At 42.5% G+C, this 21,871-nt stretch overlaps 5 non-coding genes across 5 annotated transcripts; all 5 read left to right on the plus strand.

Annotated features, from left to right (window-relative positions):
* The first annotated feature begins 2,364 nt into the window (after positions 1 to 2,364).
* TRNAL-AAG (transfer RNA leucine (anticodon AAG)) lies at positions 2,365 to 2,446 on the plus strand. The gene has a single exon. It is a non-coding gene; the product is annotated as a tRNA-Leu (tRNA).
* A 4,107-nt stretch (positions 2,447 to 6,553) lies between these two features.
* Positions 6,554 to 6,635, plus strand: TRNAL-AAG (transfer RNA leucine (anticodon AAG)). Its single transcript has one exon. It is a non-coding gene; the product is annotated as a tRNA-Leu (tRNA).
* A 4,107-nt stretch (positions 6,636 to 10,742) lies between these two features.
* TRNAL-AAG (transfer RNA leucine (anticodon AAG)) lies at positions 10,743 to 10,824 on the plus strand. The gene has a single exon. It is a non-coding gene; the product is annotated as a tRNA-Leu (tRNA).
* Positions 10,825 to 14,931: 4,107 nt separating this feature from the next.
* TRNAL-AAG (transfer RNA leucine (anticodon AAG)) lies at positions 14,932 to 15,013 on the plus strand. The gene has a single exon. It is a non-coding gene; the product is annotated as a tRNA-Leu (tRNA).
* A 4,107-nt stretch (positions 15,014 to 19,120) lies between these two features.
* On the plus strand, positions 19,121 to 19,202 carry TRNAL-AAG (transfer RNA leucine (anticodon AAG)). The gene has a single exon. It is a non-coding gene; the product is annotated as a tRNA-Leu (tRNA).
* The last annotated feature ends 2,669 nt before the right edge of the window (positions 19,203 to 21,871 follow it).

Below are 21,871 nucleotides of genomic sequence, written 5' to 3' on the forward strand. Positions count from 1 at the left end.
TGGCTAATTTCTTGGTCTCCTTCAGGGGAACCCACAAAGTCTGGGTACCTCTAGAATCCCTAGGATGTTGGAAAAAAAGGACGCAAATTTGGCGTGGATAGCTTATGTGGACAAAAATCTATGAGGGCCTAAGCGCGCCCTGCCCCAAATAGCCAAAAAAATGCCTGGCACCTGAGGGGGAAAAGGCTGGCAGCGAAGGGGTTAAAATGCACTATTTTATTCCAATTTCTTCACTTAGCTTCAGATGAACTATTTTTCCCTCCCACCAACTCCTTTCAAAGTGCACCAGCCACCACTGCCTTGGGTGGGACAGATTGTTTTCGATTGCAGTATGGCAGATTGTTTTGGATTGCAGTGTGGTAGTTTGTTTTTGATTGGAGTGCAGCAGATTGCAGTGGGGTAGATTGTTTTGAATTGGAGTAGGGGAGATTGTTTTGAAGTGGAGTGGGGCAGATTGTTTTGGATCGAAGTGGGACAGATTGTTTTGGAGTGGTGCAGATTGTTTTTTATTATAGTGGGGCACATTGGAGTGAGACAGATTTGCTTGGGGTGGGTGGAGAGGATTGGAGTAGGATGAGTTAGAGTGGATTGGATTCGGGTGAGTGATTTGGACTGGAGTGAGGTGGATTAGTGTGGGTGAAGTGGTCTGGATGGGGTGGATTGTAGTGGGGAAGATTGGAGTGGGGTGGATTGAAGTGTACCGCAGGATTATGTGTTAAAGATTAATTTCAGAATTTACACATAATAAAGAAACACTGTTGATTTGCAATATTTTAAACGAGCTAATCGTCATCTTTTGAGAAGAGTGCCCACGAACAAAAGCAAAAGAAAACATGCGTGGAACGTGGGAAAAGACGATTTGGCAAAATAAAAGAAAGTTCGATTTAAATTTAAAACTTAACAGTTTTGGTTGTCCTGCTGGGCATGTTTTTGCCAGTCACAAGCCTTCTGTTTGCAGGGCACTAGAAGGTAAAAGGAAAAAATAGTACCTTGATCAGGTGGGGAGCAGCGGTCAGGCACTGATTAAGCTGAATCAATCAACGCTTGGTCGCTGCTCTACAGAGAGGAACGGAAATGATGCAAGACATGCCTTGATGAATTAGGAAACTGTAAAGAAGAGTGCCACATAAATAAAAAAATGGTGAGAGACATGCGGGCTCCAAGCCCTTTACTGAATGCTACAGAGTCTATCAAGCGAGACCCTAAAAAGGTCAGTTAGTTAAAATAAACAAACATTGTTACTTCTAAATATCAATATTCCAAGGACGCCTAGATGGTCGTCAAGCAAAAAGTTCCTAGTGCATGGAGGGGCTTATGGTAGTTCTGAAGAGAGGCAAAGGACTTGGTCAGAGGGTGGCCTTGTTGGTGTGGTAGGGAAGCAATACCTCAAACGTTATTACTGGGGTAGGGGAGCTTGCAATTCGGAGTAATGAAAATTATCACAAAGCAATCAAGTAATTCCACATCAAAATAACAAGCGTGCGGGCTGACAACCATGCTCTCAGCATCAACGAGCGCAGAGTGAAGTGAATTTTACCATCCTCTGTGCATTTTTATTGCGGGGCTCATTTACATTTGACTTGGCGCGCAGAACGAGTGAGAACCAGGTCAATAGAAACAAAAATCATCTATTTAAAAAGTTTAGTTTCACGTGGGCCTGTTGTCCTTACTTCTTTCAGAATAGCTTTTGAACCTCTGTCCTGTGTGTGTCTGTGACTGTCACGTGAAAGGCAGTCAGAGCATCCAGGTGGGCCCCATGTCACCTGGGGCACCGCCCACCAGTGCTGGAGTTTTAAACAGCACCCGGTTGCATTTTGGGACTTGTGCCTTTTCAATGTGAGCTCAAAGACGGGAGCCTGTGAAATTCTATTGGCTAAAAAATATTAACAGCGGAATGTGAATAGGCCACACAAGACATGACGTCACTGGAAAGCTAAACAGTATGTTGGGGAGACTGGGTGCGGCAATAGGGCTGATGTCATGAATACGTGCAACTCCTCAGTTATTTTTGAATGAACTGCTCATTCATTAGATCCCACCCAAAGAAATGAGCCCACCAGTATGAACACTTGTTTCATTAGAAAATGATGGAGTCACATTGCCTATGTAGAGCAGGTGCTTATACCTTGGTTGGAAGTCATTGCTCGGAGAGTGTTGTCTTTTAAGGTGATTGCACTAGGTCCGAGCAGGTGGGAGAAGACTTGTGCAGTGACTGAGTAAGAGAGATAACCTTCAATTACCACATCACCCTCCCGACATTGTAATCATGTCCATGAAATGGTTTATCAACTCGACTTTCCACACTCAGTGAGGAGGCTCAGGGTTGCGGTGCTCATCAAGTGCACAGACACACTGAGAGCAGCAGGTAGCGTGGCCGAGCGGTCTAAGGCGCTGGATTAAGGCTCCAGTCTCTTTGGAGGCGTGGGTTCAAATCCCACCGCTGCCAGAGATGGATTTTTACAGATCTTAATGACGCATCTCCCTTCTGACCCTTCAATTTGCATAAACAGTGACTCTACCAATAGGTCCCTAATTTTAAAACTCTTTTACAGTCTCCTTCTAAGTAAACTCCTAAACCGTGGACTCCAAGAAATCGGCTGATTGGCGCTGCTGTTGTTTTGCTTCATTCTGCTTAGATCACCTTCAAATGGAAGGTTTAACAAATCATTTGTTCTCCCCACGCGGTCACCCGCTCTTCTCTCTGCAAAATAAAATCGAACCTCTGTTAAATAAAGATTTAAAGTAAATTATCTATCTTCCCAAATAAAGTTGGTAAATGTGTTCTTCACAGTTATTTTAAAAATCAGGTTTAAAATAAACAACAGAGGTAGTCAGCAGGATTCAAACCCGTGCAGGGAACCCCCAAAGGATTTCAAGCCCATCACCTTAACCACTCGGCCATAACTACCAGCTCTCATTGAGCTATACCGAAACTTTATATCACAACAAAATTGTGCAAAATGGCCGTGCAGACCTATATATGACTCCATTTAGTAGGATCTCTAACTGTGTGCAAAGGGCACATTGCTATGTTTCTGTCTAAGCTTTGCTTTAGGTCTGAGGTCTTAAGAACCAAAGCAGGCTCCACGCACACTTGCCTGCACAAAAAAACAAGCATTTGCAATGCGAAAGGTCTCACATTTGTGAGAGTTAGAGCTATTGGCGTTGCAAATGACAATGTCTTTTACCTAGGTTTTGGTTTTCTTTGGGAAAATTTGATGTGTCCACGTTGTGTTTTGGGGCACTTCCTGTCGCGGGCGCTAGGCCTACCCACACAAGTGAGGTAAAAAATGTTATCGGGAGACTTGGGGAAACATAGAATAGCAAAACAAGAGTTACTGCCCCTTGTCTTTATCTACATTTTTTCCTTCCAAATATAAGACAGTGTGTAAAAAAGACGTCTATTTGAGAAATGCCCTTTAATTTGCATGCTAGTGTGGGCACCCCAGAATTCAGAGATGTGCAAATAACCACTGCTCCTTCACTCCTTATCTTGTGCCCATTTTGGAAATAGAAAGGTTTTCTTGATACCTATTTTTCACTCTATATACTTCGGCAAATTAATTGCAGTATACCCGGTATAGAATGAAAACCCACTGCAAGGTGCAGCTCATTTATTTTCTCTGGATACCTAGGGTTCTTGATGAACCTACAAGCCCTATATATCCCCGCAACCAGAAGAGTCCAGCAGGCGTAATGGTATATTGCTTTCAAAAATCTGACATTGCAGAAAAAAGTTACAGAGTAAAACGTAGAGGAAAATGGCTGTTTTTTTCTTCTCAATTTCAATATTTTTTTTTTATTTCAGTTGTTATTTTCTGTAGGAAACACTTGTAAGATCTACACAAGTTACCCATTGCTGAATTCAGAATGTTGTCTTCTTTTAAAAAATGTTTAGGTTACTGGGACCCAGCATTGGTTTCACACCCATTTCTGTCACTGACTGGAAGGAGGCTAAAAGCACACAAAATCGTAAAAATGGGGTATGTCCCAGTAAAATGCCAAAATTGTGTTGAAAAATTGGGTTTTCTGATTCAAGTCTGCCTGTCCCTGAAAGCTGGGAAGCTGGTGATTTTAGCAGTGCAAACCCTTTGTTGATGCCAATTTCAGGGACAAAAACCACAAGCCTTCTTCTCCAGCCCTTTTTTCCATTTTTTTCTTTTTTAAAACAAAATTTTTACTGTATTTTGGCTAATTTCTTGGTCTCCTTCAGGGGAACCCACAAAGTCTGGGTACCTCTAGAATCCCTAGGATGTTGGAAAAAAAGGACGCAAATTTGGCGTGGATAGCTTATGTGGACAAAAATCTATGAGGGCCTAAGCGCACCCTGCCCCAAATAGCCAAAAAAATGCCTGGCACCTGAGGGGGAAAAGGCTGGCAGCGAAGGGGTTAAAATGCACTATTTTATTCCAATTTCTTCACTTAGCTTCAGATGAACTATTTTTCCCTCCCACCAACTCCTTTCAAAGTGCACCAGCCACCACTGCCTTGGGTGGGACAGATTGTTTTCGATTGCAGTATGGCAGATTGTTTTGGATTGCAGTGTGGTAGTTTGTTTTTGATTGGAGTGCAGCAGATTGCAGTGGGGTAGATTGTTTTGAATTGGAGTAGGGGAGATTGTTTTGAAGTGGAGTGGGGCAGATTGTTTTGGATCGAAGTGGGACAGATTGTTTTGGAGTGGTGCAGATTGTTTTTTATTATAGTGGGGCACATTGGAGTGAGACAGATTTGCTTGGGGTGGGTGGAGAGGATTGGAGTAGGATGAGTTAGAGTGGATTGGATTCGGGTGAGTGATTTGGACTGGAGTGAGGTGGATTAGTGTGGGTGAAGTGGTCTGGATGGGGTGGATTGTAGTGGGGAAGATTGGAGTGGGGTGGATTGAAGTGTACCGCAGGATTATGTGTTAAAGATTAATTTCAGAATTTACACATAATAAAGAAACACTGTTGATTTGCAATATTTTAAACAAGCTAATCATCATCTTTTGAGAAGAGTGCCCACGAACAAAAGCAAAAGAAAACATGCGTGGAACGTGGGAAAAGACGATTTGGCAAAATAAAAGAAAGTTCGATTTAAATTTAAAACTTAACAGTTTTGTTTGTCCTGCTGGGCATGTTTTTGCCAGTCACAAGCCTTCTGTTTGCAGGGCACTAGAAGGTAAAAGGAAAAAATAGTACCTTGATCAGGTGGGGAGCAGCGGTCAGGCACTGATTAAGCTGAATCAATCAACGCTTGGTCGCTGCTCTACAGAGAGGAACGGAAATGATGCAAGACATGCCTTGATGAATTAGGAAACTGTAAAGAAGAGTGCCACATAAATAAAAAAATGGTGAGAGACATGCGGGCTCCAAGCCCTTTACTGAATACTACAGAGTCTATCAAGCGAGACCCTAAAAAGGTCAGTTAGTTAAAATAAACAAACATTGTTACTTCTAAATATCAATATTCCAAGGACGCCTAGATGGTCGTCAAGCAAAAAGTTCCTAGTGCATGGAGGGGCTTATGGTAGTTCTGAAGAGAGGCAAAGGACTTGGTCAGAGGGTGGCCTTGTTGGTGTGGTAGGGAAGCAATACCTCAAACATTATTACTGGGGTAGGGGAGCTTGCAATTCGGAGTAATTAAAATTATCACAAAGCAATCAAGTAATTCCACATCAAAATAACAAGCGTGCGGGCTGACAACCATGCTCTCAGCATCAACGAGCGCAGAGTGAAGTGAATTTTACCATCCTCTGTGCATTTTTATTGCGGGGCTCATTTACATTTGACTTGGCGCGCAGAACGAGTGAGAACCAGGTCAATAGAAACAAAAATCATCTATTTAAAAAGTTTAGTTTCACGTGGGCCTGTTGTCCTTACTTCTTTCAGAATAGCTTTTGAACCTCTGTCCTGTGTGTGTCTGTGACTGTCACGTGAAAAGGCAGTCAGGGCATCCAGGTGGACCCCATGTCACCTGGGGCACCGCCCACCAGTGCTGGAGTTTTAAACAGCACCCGGTTGCATTTTGGGACTTGTGCCTTTTCAATGTGAGCTCAAAGACGGGAGCCTGTGAAATTCTATTGGCTAAAAAATATTAACAGCGGAATGTGAATAGGCCACACAAGACATGACGTCACTGGAAAGCTAAACAGTATGTTGGGGAGACTGGGTGCGGCAATAGGGCTGATGTCATGAATACGTGCAACTCCTCAGTTATTTTTGAATGAACTGCTCATTCATTAGATCCCACCCAAAGAAATGAGCCCACCAGTATGAACACTTGTTTCATTAGAAAATGATGGAGTCACATTGCCTATGTAGAGCAGGTGCTTATACCTTGGTTGGAAGTCATTGCTCGGAGAGTGTTGTCTTTTAAGGTGATTGCACTAGGTCCGAGCAGGTGGGAGAAGACTTGTGCAGTGACTGAGTAAGAGAGATAACCTTCAATTACCACATCACCCTCCCGACATTGTAATCATGTCCATGAAATGGTTTATCAACTCGACTTTCCACACTAAGTGAGGAGACTCAGGGTTACGGTGCTCATGAAGTGCACAGACACACTGAGAGCAACAGGTAGCGTGGCCGAGCGGTCTAAGGCGCTGGATTAAGGCTCCAGTCTCTTTGGAGGCGTGGGTTCAAATCCCACCGCTGCCAGAGATGGATTTTTACAGATCTTAATGACGCATCTCCCTTCTGACCCTTCAATTTGCATAAACAGTGACTCTTCCAATAGGTCCCTAATTTTAAAACTCTTTTACAGTCTCCTTCTAAGTAAACTCCTAAACCGTGGACTCCAAGAAATCGGCTGATTGGCGCTGCTGTTGTTTTGCTTCATTCTGCTTAGATCACCTTCAAATGGAAGGTTTAACAAATCATTTGTTCTCCCCACGCGGTCACCCGCTCTTCTCTCTGCAAAATAAAATCGAACCTCTGTTAAATAAAGATTTAAAGTAAATTATCTATCTTCCCAAATAAAGTTGGTAAATGTGTTCTTCACAGTTATTTTAAAAATCAGGTTTAAAATAAACAACAGAGGTAGTCAGCAGGATTCAAACCCGTGCAGGGAACCCCCAAAGGATTTCAAGCCCATCACCTTAACCACTCGGCCATAACTACCAGCTCTCATTGAGCTCTACCGAAACTTTATATCACAACAAAATTGTGCAAAATGGCCGTGCAGACCTATATATGACTCCATTTAGTAGGATCTCTAACTGTGTGCAAAGGGCACATTGCTATGTTTCTGTCTAAGCTTTGCTTTAGGTCTGAGGTCTTAAGAACCAAAGCAGGCTCCACGCACACTTGCCTGCACAAAAAAACAAGCATTTGCAATGCGAAAGGTCTCACATTTGTGAGAGTTAGAGCTATTGGCGTTGCAAATGACAATGTCTTTTACCTAGGTTTTGGTTTTCTTTGGGAAAATTTGATGTGTCCACGTTGTGTTTTGGGGCACTTCCTGTCGCGGGCGCTAGGCCTACCCACACAAGTGAGGTAAAAAATGTTATCGGGAGACTTGGGGAAACATAGAATAGCAAAACAAGAGTTACTGCCCCTTGTCTTTATCTACATTTTTTCCTTCCAAATATAAGACAGTGTGTAAAAAAGACGTCTATTTGAGAAATGCCCTTTAATTTGCATGCTAGTGTGGGCACCCCAGAATTCAGAGATGTGCAAATAACCACTGCTCCTTCACTCCTTATCTTGTGCCCATTTTGGAAATAGAAAGGTTTTCTTGATACCTATTTTTCACTCTATATACTTCGGCAAATTAATTGCAGTATACCCGGTATAGAATGAAAACCCACTGCAAGGTGCAGCTCATTTATTTTCTCTGGATACCTAGGGTTCTTGATGAACCTACAAGCCCTATATATCCCCGCAACCAGAAGAGTCCAGCAGGCGTAATGGTATATTGCTTTCAAAAATCTGACATTGCAGAAAAAAGTTACAGAGTAAAACGTAGAGGAAAATGGCTGTTTTTTTCTTCTCAATTTCAATATTTTTTTTTTATTTCAGTTGTTATTTTCTGTAGGAAACACTTGTAAGATCTACACAAGTTACCCATTGCTGAATTCAGAATGTTGTCTTCTTTTAAAAAATGTTTAGGTTACTGGGACCCAGCATTGGTTTCACACCCATTTCTGTCACTGACTGGAAGGAGGCTAAAAGCACACAAAATCGTAAAAATGGGGTATGTCCCAGTAAAATGCCAAAATTGTGTTGAAAAATTGGGTTTTCTGATTCAAGTCTGCCTGTCCCTGAAAGCTGGGAAGCTGGTGATTTTAGCAGTGCAAACCCTTTGTTGATGCCAATTTCAGGGACAAAAACCACAAGCCTTCTTCTCCAGCCCTTTTTTCCATTTTTTTCTTTTTTAAAACAAAATTTTTACTGTATTTTGGCTAATTTCTTGGTCTCCTTCAGGGGAACCCACAAAGTCTGGGTACCTCTAGAATCCCTAGGATGTTGGAAAAAAAGGACGCAAATTTGGCGTGGATAGCTTATGTGGACAAAAATCTATGAGGGCCTAAGCGCGCCCTGCCCCAAATAGCCAAAAAAATGCCTGGCACCTGAGGGGGAAAAGGCTGGCAGCGAAGGGGTTAAAATGCACTATTTTATTCCAATTTCTTCACTTAGCTTCAGATGAACTATTTTTCCCTCCCACCAACTCCTTTCAAAGTGCACCAGCCACCACTGCCTTGGGTGGGACAGATTGTTTTCGATTGCAGTATGGCAGATTGTTTTGGATTGCAGTGTGGTAGTTTGTTTTTGATTGGAGTGCAGCAGATTGCAGTGGGGTAGATTGTTTTGAATTGGAGTAGGGGAGATTGTTTTGAAGTGGAGTGGGGCAGATTGTTTTGGATCGAAGTGGGACAGATTGTTTTGGAGTGGTGCAGATTGTTTTTTATTATAGTGGGGCACATTGGAGTGAGACAGATTTGCTTGGGGTGGGTGGAGAGGATTGGAGTAGGATGAGTTAGAGTGGATTGGATTCGGGTGAGTGATTTGGACTGGAGTGAGGTGGATTAGTGTGGGTGAAGTGGTCTGGATGGGGTGGATTGTAGTGGGGAAGATTGGAGTGGGGTGGATTGAAGTGTACCGCAGGATTATGTGTTAAAGATTAATTTCAGAATTTACACATAATAAAGAAACACTGTTGATTTGCAATATTTTAAACAAGCTAATCGTCATCTTTTGAGAAGAGTGCCCACGAACAAAAGCAAAAGAAAACATGCGTGGAACGTGGGAAAAGACGATTTGGCAAAATAAAAGAAAGTTCGATTTAAATTTAAAACTTAACAGTTTTGTTTGTCCTGCTGGGCATGTTTTTGCCAGTCACAAGCCTTCTGTTTGCAGGGCACTAGAAGGTAAAAGGAAAAAATAGTACCTTGATCAGGTGGGGAGCAGCGGTCAGGCACTGATTAAGCTGAATCAATCAACGCTTGGTCGCTGCTCTACAGAGAGGAACGGAAATGATGCAAGACATGCCTTGATGAATTAGGAAACTGTAAAGAAGAGTGCCACATAAATAAAAAAATGGTGAGAGACATGCGGGCTCCAAGCCCTTTACTGAATACTACAGAGTCTATCAAGCGAGACCCTAAAAAGGTCAGTTAGTTAAAATAAACAAACATTGTTACTTCTAAATATCAATATTCCAAGGACGCCTAGATGGTCGTCAAGCAAAAAGTTCCTAGTGCATGGAGGGGCTTATGGTAGTTCTGAAGAGAGGCAAAGGACTTGGTCAGAGGGTGGCCTTGTTGGTGTGGTAGGGAAGCAATACCTCAAACATTATTACTGGGGTAGGGGAGCTTGCAATTCGGAGTAATTAAAATTATCACAAAGCAATCAAGTAATTCCACATCAAAATAACAAGCGTGCGGGCTGACAACCATGCTCTCAGCATCAACGAGCGCAGAGTGAAGTGAATTTTACCATCCTCTGTGCATTTTTATTGCGGGGCTCATTTACATTTGACTTGGCGCGCAGAACGAGTGAGAACCAGGTCAATAGAAACAAAAATCATCTATTTAAAAAGTTTAGTTTCACGTGGGCCTGTTGTCCTTACTTCTTTCAGAATAGCTTTTGAACCTCTGTCCTGTGTGTGTCTGTGACTGTCACGTGAAAAGGCAGTCAGGGCATCCAGGTGGACCCCATGTCACCTGGGGCACCGCCCACCAGTGCTGGAGTTTTAAACAGCACCCGGTTGCATTTTGGGACTTGTGCCTTTTCAATGTGAGCTCAAAGACGGGAGCCTGTGAAATTCTATTGGCTAAAAAATATTAACAGCGGAATGTGAATAGGCCACACAAGACATGACGTCACTGGAAAGCTAAACAGTATGTTGGGGAGACTGGGTGCGGCAATAGGGCTGATGTCATGAATACGTGCAACTCCTCAGTTATTTTTGAATGAACTGCTCATTCATTAGATCCCACCCAAAGAAATGAGCCCACCAGTATGAACACTTGTTTCATTAGAAAATGATGGAGTCACATTGCCTATGTAGAGCAGGTGCTTATACCTTGGTTGGAAGTCATTGCTCGGAGAGTGTTGTCTTTTAAGGTGATTGCACTAGGTCCGAGCAGGTGGGAGAAGACTTGTGCAGTGACTGAGTAAGAGAGATAACCTTCAATTACCACATCACCCTCCCGACATTGTAATCATGTCCATGAAATGGTTTATCAACTCGACTTTCCACACTAAGTGAGGAGACTCAGGGTTACGGTGCTCATGAAGTGCACAGACACACTGAGAGCAACAGGTAGCGTGGCCGAGCGGTCTAAGGCGCTGGATTAAGGCTCCAGTCTCTTTGGAGGCGTGGGTTCAAATCCCACCGCTGCCAGAGATGGATTTTTACAGATCTTAATGACGCATCTCCCTTCTGACCCTTCAATTTGCATAAACAGTGACTCTTCCAATAGGTCCCTAATTTTAAAACTCTTTTACAGTCTCCTTCTAAGTAAACTCCTAAACCGTGGACTCCAAGAAATCGGCTGATTGGCGCTGCTGTTGTTTTGCTTCATTCTGCTTAGATCACCTTCAAATGGAAGGTTTAACAAATCATTTGTTCTCCCCACGCGGTCACCCGCTCTTCTCTCTGCAAAATAAAATCGAACCTCTGTTAAATAAAGATTTAAAGTAAATTATCTATCTTCCCAAATAAAGTTGGTAAATGTGTTCTTCACAGTTATTTTAAAAATCAGGTTTAAAATAAACAACAGAGGTAGTCAGCAGGATTCAAACCCGTGCAGGGAACCCCCAAAGGATTTCAAGCCCATCACCTTAACCACTCGGCCATAACTACCAGCTCTCATTGAGCTCTACCGAAACTTTATATCACAACAAAATTGTGCAAAATGGCCGTGCAGACCTATATATGACTCCATTTAGTAGGATCTCTAACTGTGTGCAAAGGGCACATTGCTATGTTTCTGTCTAAGCTTTGCTTTAGGTCTGAGGTCTTAAGAACCAAAGCAGGCTCCACGCACACTTGCCTGCACAAAAAAACAAGCATTTGCAATGCGAAAGGTCTCACATTTGTGAGAGTTAGAGCTATTGGCGTTGCAAATGACAATGTCTTTTACCTAGGTTTTGGTTTTCTTCGGGAAAATTTGATGTGTCCACGTTGTGTTTTGGGGCACTTCCTGTCGCGGGCGCTAGGCCTACCCACACAAGTGAGGTAAAAAATGTTATCGGGAGACTTGGGGAAACATAGAATAGCAAAACAAGAGTTACTGCCCCTTGTCTTTATCTACATTTTTTCCTTCCAAATATAAGACAGTGTGTAAAAAAGACGTCTATTTGAGAAATGCCCTTTAATTCGCATGCTAGTGTGGGCACCCCAGAATTCAGAGATGTGCAAATAACCACTGCTCCTTCACTCCTTATCTTGTGCCCATTTTGGAAATAGAAAGGTTTTCTTGATACCTATTTTTCACTCTATATACTTCGGCAAATTAATTGCAGTATACCCGGTATAGAATGAAAACCCACTGCAAGGTGCAGCTCATTTATTTTCTCTGGATACCTAGGGTTCTTGATGAACCTACAAGCCCTATATATCCCCGCAACCAGAAGAGTCCAGCAGGCGTAATGGTATATTGCTTTCAAAAATCTGACATTGCAGAAAAAAGTTACAGAGTAAAACGTAGAGGAAAATGGCTGTTTTTTTCTTCTCAATTTCAATATTTTTTTTTTTATTTCAGTTGTTATTTTCTGTAGGAAACACTTGTAAGATCTACACAAGTTACCCATTGCTGAATTCAGAATGTTGTCTTCTTTTCAAAAATGTTTAGGTTACTGGGACCCAGCATTGGTTTCACACCCATTTCTGTCACTGACTGGAAGGAGGCTAAAAGCACACAAAATCGTAAAAATGGGGTATGTCCCAGTAAAATGCCAAAATTGTGTTGAAAAATTGGGTTTTCTGATTCAAGTCTGCCTGTCCCTGAAAGCTGGGAAGCTGGTGATTTTAGCAGTGCAAACCCTTTGTTGATGCCAATTTCAGGGACAAAAACCACAAGCCTTCTTCTCCAGCCCTTTTTACCATTTTTTTCTTTTTTAAAACAAAATTTTTACTGTATTTTGGCTAATTTCTTGGTCTCCTTCAGGGGAACCCACAAAGTCTGGGTACCTCTAGAATCCCTAGGATGTTGGAAAAAAAGGACGCAAATTTGGCGTGGATAGCTTATGTGGACAAAAATCTATGAGGGCCTAAGCGCGCCCTGCCCCAAATAGCCAAAAAAATGCCTGGCACCTGAGGGGGAAAAGGCTGGCAGCGAAGGGGTTAAAATGCACTATTTTATTCCAATTTCTTCACTTAGCTTCAGATGAACTATTTTTCCCTCCCACCAACTCCTTTCAAAGTGCACCAGCCACCACTGCCTTGGGTGGGACAGATTGTTTTCGATTGCAGTATGGCAGATTGTTTTGGATTGCAGTGTGGTAGTTTGTTTTTGATTGGAGTGCAGCAGATTGCAGTGGGGTAGATTGTTTTGAATTGGAGTAGGGGAGATTGTTTTGAAGTGGAGTGGGGCAGATTGTTTTGGATCGAAGTGGGACAGATTGTTTTGGAGTGGTGCAGATTGTTTTTTATTATAGTGGGGCACATTGGAGTGAGACAGATTTGCTTGGGGTGGGTGGAGAGGATTGGAGTAGGATGAGTTAGAGTGGATTGGATTCGGGTGAGTGATTTGGACTGGAGTGAGGTGGATTAGTGTGGGTGAAGTGGTCTGGATGGGGTGGATTGTAGTGGGGAAGATTGGAGTGGGGTGGATTGAAGTGTACCGCAGGATTATGTGTTAAAGATTAATTTCAGAATTTACACATAATAAAGAAACACTGTTGATTTGCAATATTTTAAACGAGCTAATCGTCATCTTTTGAGAAGAGTGCCCACGAACAAAAGCAAAAGAAAACATGCGTGGAACGTGGGAAAAGACGATTTGGCAAAATAAAAGAAAGTTCGATTTAAATTTAAAACTTAACAGTTTTGGTTGTCCTGCTGGGCATGTTTTTGCCAGTCACAAGCCTTCTGTTTGCAGGGCACTAGAAGGTAAAAGGAAAAAATAGTACCTTGATCAGGTGGGGAGCAGCGGTCAGGCACTGATTAAGCTGAATCAATCAACGCTTGGTCGCTGCTCTACAGAGAGGAACGGAAATGATGCAAGACATGCCTTGATGAATTAGGAAACTGTAAAGAAGAGTGCCACATAAATAAAAAAATGGTGAGAGACATGCGGGCTCCAAGCCCTTTACTGAATGCTACAGAGTCTATCAAGCGAGACCCTAAAAAGGTCAGTTAGTTAAAATAAACAAACATTGTTACTTCTAAATATCAATATTCCAAGGACGCCTAGATGGTCGTCAAGCAAAAAGTTCCTAGTGCATGGAGGGGCTTATGGTAGTTCTGAAGAGAGGCAAAGGACTTGGTCAGAGGGTGGCCTTGTTGGTGTGGTAGGGAAGCAATACCTCAAACGTTATTACTGGGGTAGGGGAGCTTGCAATTCGGAGTAATGAAAATTATCACAAAGCAATCAAGTAATTCCACATCAAAATAACAAGCGTGCGGGCTGACAACCATGCTCTCAGCATCAACGAGCGCAGAGTGAAGTGAATTTTACCATCCTCTGTGCATTTTTATTGCGGGGCTCATTTACATTTGACTTGGCGCGCAGAACGAGTGAGAACCAGGTCAATAGAAACAAAAATCATCTATTTAAAAAGTTTAGTTTCACGTGGGCCTGTTGTCCTTACTTCTTTCAGAATAGCTTTTGAACCTCTGTCCTGTGTGTGTCTGTGACTGTCACGTGAAAGGCAGTCAGAGCATCCAGGTGGGCCCCATGTCACCTGGGGCACCGCCCACCAGTGCTGGAGTTTTAAACAGCACCCGGTTGCATTTTGGGACTTGTGCCTTTTCAATGTGAGCTCAAAGACGGGAGCCTGTGAAATTCTATTGGCTAAAAAATATTAACAGCGGAATGTGAATAGGCCACACAAGACATGACGTCACTGGAAAGCTAAACAGTATGTTGGGGAGACTGGGTGCGGCAATAGGGCTGATGTCATGAATACGTGCAACTCCTCAGTTATTTTTGAATGAACTGCTCATTCATTAGATCCCACCCAAAGAAATGAGCCCACCAGTATGAACACTTGTTTCATTAGAAAATGATGGAGTCACATTGCCTATGTAGAGCAGGTGCTTATACCTTGGTTGGAAGTCATTGCTCGGAGAGTGTTGTCTTTTAAGGTGATTGCACTAGGTCCGAGCAGGTGGGAGAAGACTTGTGCAGTGACTGAGTAAGAGAGATAACCTTCAATTACCACATCACCCTCCCGACATTGTAATCATGTCCATGAAATGGTTTATCAACTCGACTTTCCACACTCAGTGAGGAGGCTCAGGGTTGCGGTGCTCATCAAGTGCACAGACACACTGAGAGCAGCAGGTAGCGTGGCCGAGCGGTCTAAGGCGCTGGATTAAGGCTCCAGTCTCTTTGGAGGCGTGGGTTCAAATCCCACCGCTGCCAGAGATGGATTTTTACAGATCTTAATGACGCATCTCCCTTCTGACCCTTCAATTTGCATAAACAGTGACTCTACCAATAGGTCCCTAATTTTAAAACTCTTTTACAGTCTCCTTCTAAGTAAACTCCTAAACCGTGGACTCCAAGAAATCGGCTGATTGGCGCTGCTGTTGTTTTGCTTCATTCTGCTTAGATCACCTTCAAATGGAAGGTTTAACAAATAATTTGTTCTCCCCACGCGGTCACCCGCTCTTCTCTCTGCAAAATAAAATCGAACCTCTGTTAAATAAAGATTTAAAGTAAATTATCTATCTTCCCAAATAAAGTTGGTAAATGTGTTCTTCACAGTTATTTTAAAAATCAGGTTTAAAATAAACAACAGAGGTAGTCAGCAGGATTCAAACCCGTGCAGGGAACCCCCAAAGGATTTCAAGCCCATCACCTTAACCACTCGGCCATAACTACCAGCTCTCATTGAGCTATACCGAAACTTTATATCACAACAAAATTGTGCAAAATGGCCGTGCAGACCTATATATGACTCCATTTAGTAGGATCTCTAACTGTGTGCAAAGGGCACATTGCTATGTTTCTGTCTAAGCTTTGCTTTAGGTCTGAGGTCTTAAGAACCAAAGCAGGCTCCACGCACACTTGCCTGCACAAAAAAACAAGCATTTGCAATGCGAAAGGTCTCACATTTGTGAGAGTTAGAGCTATTGGCGTTGCAAATGACAATGTCTTTTACCTAGGTTTTGGTTTTCTTTGGGAAAATTTGATGTGTCCACGTTGTGTTTTGGGGCACTTCCTGTCGCGGGCGCTAGGCCTACCCACACAAGTGAGGTAAAAAATGTTATCGGGAGACTTGGGGAAACATAGAATAGCAAAACAAGAGTTACTGCCCCTTGTCTTTATCTACATTTTTTCCTTCCAAATATAAGACAGTGTGTAAAAAAGACGTCTATTTGAGAAATGCCCTTTAATTTGCATGCTAGTGTGGGCACCCCAGAATTCAGAGATGTGCAAATAACCACTGCTCCTTCACTCCTTATCTTGTGCCCATTTTGGAAATAGAAAGGTTTTCTTGATACCTATTTTTCACTCTATATACTTCGGCAAATTAATTGCAGTATACCCGGTATAGAATGAAAACCCACTGCAAGGTGCAGCTCATTTATTTTCTCTGGATACCTAGGGTTCTTGATGAACCTACAAGCCCTATATATCCCCGCAACCAGAAGAGTCCAGCAGGCGTAATGGTATATTGCTTTCAAAAATCTGACATTGCAGAAAAAAGTTACAGAGTAAAACGTAGAGGAAAATGGCTGTTTTTTTCTTCTCAATTTCAATATTTTTTTTTTATTTCAGTTGTTATTTTCTGTAGGAAACACTTGTAAGATCTACACAAGTTACCCATTGCTGAATTCAGAATGTTGTCTTCTTTTAAAAAATGTTTAGGTTACTGGGACCCAGCATTGGTTTCACACCCATTTCTGTCACTGACTGGAAGGAGGCTAAAAGCACACAAAATCGTAAAAATGGGGTATGTCCCAGTAAAATGCCAAAATTGTGTTGAAAAATTGGGTTTTCTGATTCAAGTCTGCCTGTCCCTGAAAGCTGGGAAGCTGGTGATTTTAGCAGTGCAAACCCTTTGTTGATGCCAATTTCAGGGACAAAAACCACAAGCCTTCTTCTCCAGCCCTTTTTTCCATTTTTTTCTTTTTTAAAACAAAATTTTTACTGTATTTTGGCTAATTTCTTGGTCTCCTTCAGGGGAACCCACAAAGTCTGGGTACCTCTAGAATCCCTAGGATGTTGGAAAAAAAGGACGCAAATTTGGCGTGGATAGCTTATGTGGACAAAAATCTATGAGGGCCTAAGCGCACCCTGCCCCAAATAGCCAAAAAAATGCCTGGCACCTGAGGGGGAAAAGGCTGGCAGCGAAGGGGTTAAAATGCACTATTTTATTCCAATTTCTTCACTTAGCTTCAGATGAACTATTTTTCCCTCCCACCAACTCCTTTCAAAGTGCACCAGCCACCACTGCCTTGGGTGGGACAGATTGTTTTCGATTGCAGTATGGCAGATTGTTTTGGATTGCAGTGTGGTAGTTTGTTTTTGATTGGAGTGCAGCAGATTGCAGTGGGGTAGATTGTTTTGAATTGGAGTAGGGGAGATTGTTTTGAAGTGGAGTGGGGCAGATTGTTTTGGATCGAAGTGGGACAGATTGTTTTGGAGTGGTGCAGATTGTTTTTTATTATAGTGGGGCACATTGGAGTGAGACAGATTTGCTTGGGGTGGGTGGAGAGGATTGGAGTAGGATGAGTTAGAGTGGATTGGATTCGGGTGAGTGATTTGGACTGGAGTGAGGTGGATTAGTGTGGGTGAAGTGGTCTGGATGGGGTGGATTGTAGTGGGGAAGATTGGAGTGGGGTGGATTGAAGTGTACCGCAGGATTATGTGTTAAAGATTAATTTCAGAATTTACACATAATAAAGAAACACTGTTGATTTGCAATATTTTAAACAAGCTAATCATCATCTTTTGAGAAGAGTGCCCACGAACAAAAGCAAAAGAAAACATGCGTGGAACGTGGGAAAAGACGATTTGGCAAAATAAAAGAAAGTTCGATTTAAATTTAAAACTTAACAGTTTTGTTTGTCCTGCTGGGCATGTTTTTGCCAGTCACAAGCCTTCTGTTTGCAGGGCACTAGAAGGTAAAAGGAAAAAATAGTACCTTGATCAGGTGGGGAGCAGCGGTCAGGCACTGATTAAGCTGAATCAATCAACGCTTGGTCGCTGCTCTACAGAGAGGAACGGAAATGATGCAAGACATGCCTTGATGAATTAGGAAACTGTAAAGAAGAGTGCCACATAAATAAAAAAATGGTGAGAGACATGCGGGCTCCAAGCCCTTTACTGAATACTACAGAGTCTATCAAGCGAGACCCTAAAAAGGTCAGTTAGTTAAAATAAACAAACATTGTTACTTCTAAATATCAATATTCCAAGGACGCCTAGATGGTCGTCAAGCAAAAAGTTCCTAGTGCATGGAGGGGCTTATGGTAGTTCTGAAGAGAGGCAAAGGACTTGGTCAGAGGGTGGCCTTGTTGGTGTGGTAGGGAAGCAATACCTCAAACATTATTACTGGGGTAGGGGAGCTTGCAATTCGGAGTAATTAAAATTATCACAAAGCAATCAAGTAATTCCACATCAAAATAACAAGCGTGCGGGCTGACAACCATGCTCTCAGCATCAACGAGCGCAGAGTGAAGTGAATTTTACCATCCTCTGTGCATTTTTATTGCGGGGCTCATTTACATTTGACTTGGCGCGCAGAACGAGTGAGAACCAGGTCAATAGAAACAAAAATCATCTATTTAAAAAGTTTAGTTTCACGTGGGCCTGTTGTCCTTACTTCTTTCAGAATAGCTTTTGAACCTCTGTCCTGTGTGTGTCTGTGACTGTCACGTGAAAAGGCAGTCAGGGCATCCAGGTGGACCCCATGTCACCTGGGGCACCGCCCACCAGTGCTGGAGTTTTAAACAGCACCCGGTTGCATTTTGGGACTTGTGCCTTTTCAATGTGAGCTCAAAGACGGGAGCCTGTGAAATTCTATTGGCTAAAAAATATTAACAGCGGAATGTGAATAGGCCACACAAGACATGACGTCACTGGAAAGCTAAACAGTATGTTGGGGAGACTGGGTGCGGCAATAGGGCTGATGTCATGAATACGTGCAACTCCTCAGTTATTTTTGAATGAACTGCTCATTCATTAGATCCCACCCAAAGAAATGAGCCCACCAGTATGAACACTTGTTTCATTAGAAAATGATGGAGTCACATTGCCTATGTAGAGCAGGTGCTTATACCTTGGTTGGAAGTCATTGCTCGGAGAGTGTTGTCTTTTAAGGTGATTGCACTAGGTCCGAGCAGGTGGGAGAAGACTTGTGCAGTGACTGAGTAAGAGAGATAACCTTCAATTACCACATCACCCTCCCGACATTGTAATCATGTCCATGAAATGGTTTATCAACTCGACTTTCCACACTAAGTGAGGAGACTCAGGGTTACGGTGCTCATGAAGTGCACAGACACACTGAGAGCAACAGGTAGCGTGGCCGAGCGGTCTAAGGCGCTGGATTAAGGCTCCAGTCTCTTTGGAGGCGTGGGTTCAAATCCCACCGCTGCCAGAGATGGATTTTTACAGATCTTAATGACGCATCTCCCTTCTGACCCTTCAATTTGCATAAACAGTGACTCTTCCAATAGGTCCCTAATTTTAAAACTCTTTTACAGTCTCCTTCTAAGTAAACTCCTAAACCGTGGACTCCAAGAAATCGGCTGATTGGCGCTGCTGTTGTTTTGCTTCATTCTGCTTAGATCACCTTCAAATGGAAGGTTTAACAAATCATTTGTTCTCCCCACGCGGTCACCCGCTCTTCTCTCTGCAAAATAAAATCGAACCTCTGTTAAATAAAGATTTAAAGTAAATTATCTATCTTCCCAAATAAAGTTGGTAAATGTGTTCTTCACAGTTATTTTAAAAATCAGGTTTAAAATAAACAACAGAGGTAGTCAGCAGGATTCAAACCCGTGCAGGGAACCCCCAAAGGATTTCAAGCCCATCACCTTAACCACTCGGCCATAACTACCAGCTCTCATTGAGCTCTACCGAAACTTTATATCACAACAAAATTGTGCAAAATGGCCGTGCAGACCTATATATGACTCCATTTAGTAGGATCTCTAACTGTGTGCAAAGGGCACATTGCTATGTTTCTGTCTAAGCTTTGCTTTAGGTCTGAGGTCTTAAGAACCAAAGCAGGCTCCACGCACACTTGCCTGCACAAAAAAACAAGCATTTGCAATGCGAAAGGTCTCACATTTGTGAGAGTTAGAGCTATTGGCGTTGCAAATGACAATGTCTTTTACCTAGGTTTTGGTTTTCTTTGGGAAAATTTGATGTGTCCACGTTGTGTTTTGGGGCACTTCCTGTCGCGGGCGCTAGGCCTACCCACACAAGTGAGGTAAAAAATGTTATCGGGAGACTTGGGGAAACATAGAATAGCAAAACAAGAGTTACTGCCCCTTGTCTTTATCTACATTTTTTCCTTCCAAATATAAGACAGTGTGTAAAAAAGACGTCTATTTGAGAAATGCCCTTTAATTTGCATGCTAGTGTGGGCACCCCAGAATTCAGAGATGTGCAAATAACCACTGCTCCTTCACTCCTTATCTTGTGCCCATTTTGGAAATAGAAAGGTTTTCTTGATACCTATTTTTCACTCTATATACTTCGGCAAATTAATTGCAGTATACCCGGTATAGAATGAAAACCCACTGCAAGGTGCAGCTCATTTATTTTCTCTGGATACCTAGGGTTCTTGATGAACCTACAAGCCCTATATATCCCCGCAACCAGAAGAGTCCAGCAGGCGTAATGGTATATTGCTTTCAAAAATCTGACATTGCAGAAAAAAGTTACAGAGTAAAACGTAGAGGAAAATGGCTGTTTTTTTCTTCTCAATTTCAATATTTTTTTTTTATTTCAGTTGTTATTTTCTGTAGGAAACACTTGTAAGATCTACACAAGTTACCCATTGCTGAATTCAGAATGTTGTCTTCTTTTAAAAAATGTTTAGGTTACTGGGACCCAGCATTGGTTTCACACCCATTTCTGTCACTGACTGGAAGGAGGCTAAAAGCACACAAAATCGTAAAAATGGGGTATGTCCCAGTAAAATGCCAAAATTGTGTTGAAAAATTGGGTTTTCTGATTCAAGTCTGCCTGTCCCTGAAAGCTGGGAAGCTGGTGATTTTAGCAGTGCAAACCCTTTGTTGATGCCAATTTCAGGGACAAAAACCACAAGCCTTCTTCTCCAGCCCTTTTTTCCATTTTTTTCTTTTTTAAAACAAAATTTTTACTGTATTTTGGCTAATTTCTTGGTCTCCTTCAGGGGAACCCACAAAGTCTGGGTACCTCTAGAATCCCTAGGATGTTGGAAAAAAAGGACGCAAATTTGGCGTGGATAGCTTATGTGGACAAAAATCTATGAGGGCCTAAGCGCGCCCTGCCCCAAATAGCCAAAAAAATGCCTGGCACCTGAGGGGGAAAAGGCTGGCAGCGAAGGGGTTAAAATGCACTATTTTATTCCAATTTCTTCACTTAGCTTCAGATGAACTATTTTTCCCTCCCACCAACTCCTTTCAAAGTGCACCAGCCACCACTGCCTTGGGTGGGACAGATTGTTTTCGATTGCAGTATGGCAGATTGTTTTGGATTGCAGTGTGGTAGTTTGTTTTTGATTGGAGTGCAGCAGATTGCAGTGGGGTAGATTGTTTTGAATTGGAGTAGGGGAGATTGTTTTGAAGTGGAGTGGGGCAGATTGTTTTGGATCGAAGTGGGACAGATTGTTTTGGAGTGGTGCAGATTGTTTTTTATTATAGTGGGGCACATTGGAGTGAGACAGATTTGCTTGGGGTGGGTGGAGAGGATTGGAGTAGGATGAGTTAGAGTGGATTGGATTCGGGTGAGTGATTTGGACTGGAGTGAGGTGGATTAGTGTGGGTGAAGTGGTCTGGATGGGGTGGATTGTAGTGGGGAAGATTGGAGTGGGGTGGATTGAAGTGTACCGCAGGATTATGTGTTAAAGATTAATTTCAGAATTTACACATAATAAAGAAACACTGTTGATTTGCAATATTTTAAACAAGCTAATCGTCATCTTTTGAGAAGAGTGCCCACGAACAAAAGCAAAAGAAAACATGCGTGGAACGTGGGAAAAGACGATTTGGCAAAATAAAAGAAAGTTCGATTTAAATTTAAAACTTAACAGTTTTGTTTGTCCTGCTGGGCATG

This window comes from Pleurodeles waltl, unplaced genomic scaffold, assembly GCF_031143425.1.
Source record: "Pleurodeles waltl isolate 20211129_DDA unplaced genomic scaffold, aPleWal1.hap1.20221129 scaffold_183, whole genome shotgun sequence".
NCBI lineage: Eukaryota > Metazoa > Chordata > Amphibia > Caudata > Salamandridae > Pleurodeles > Pleurodeles waltl.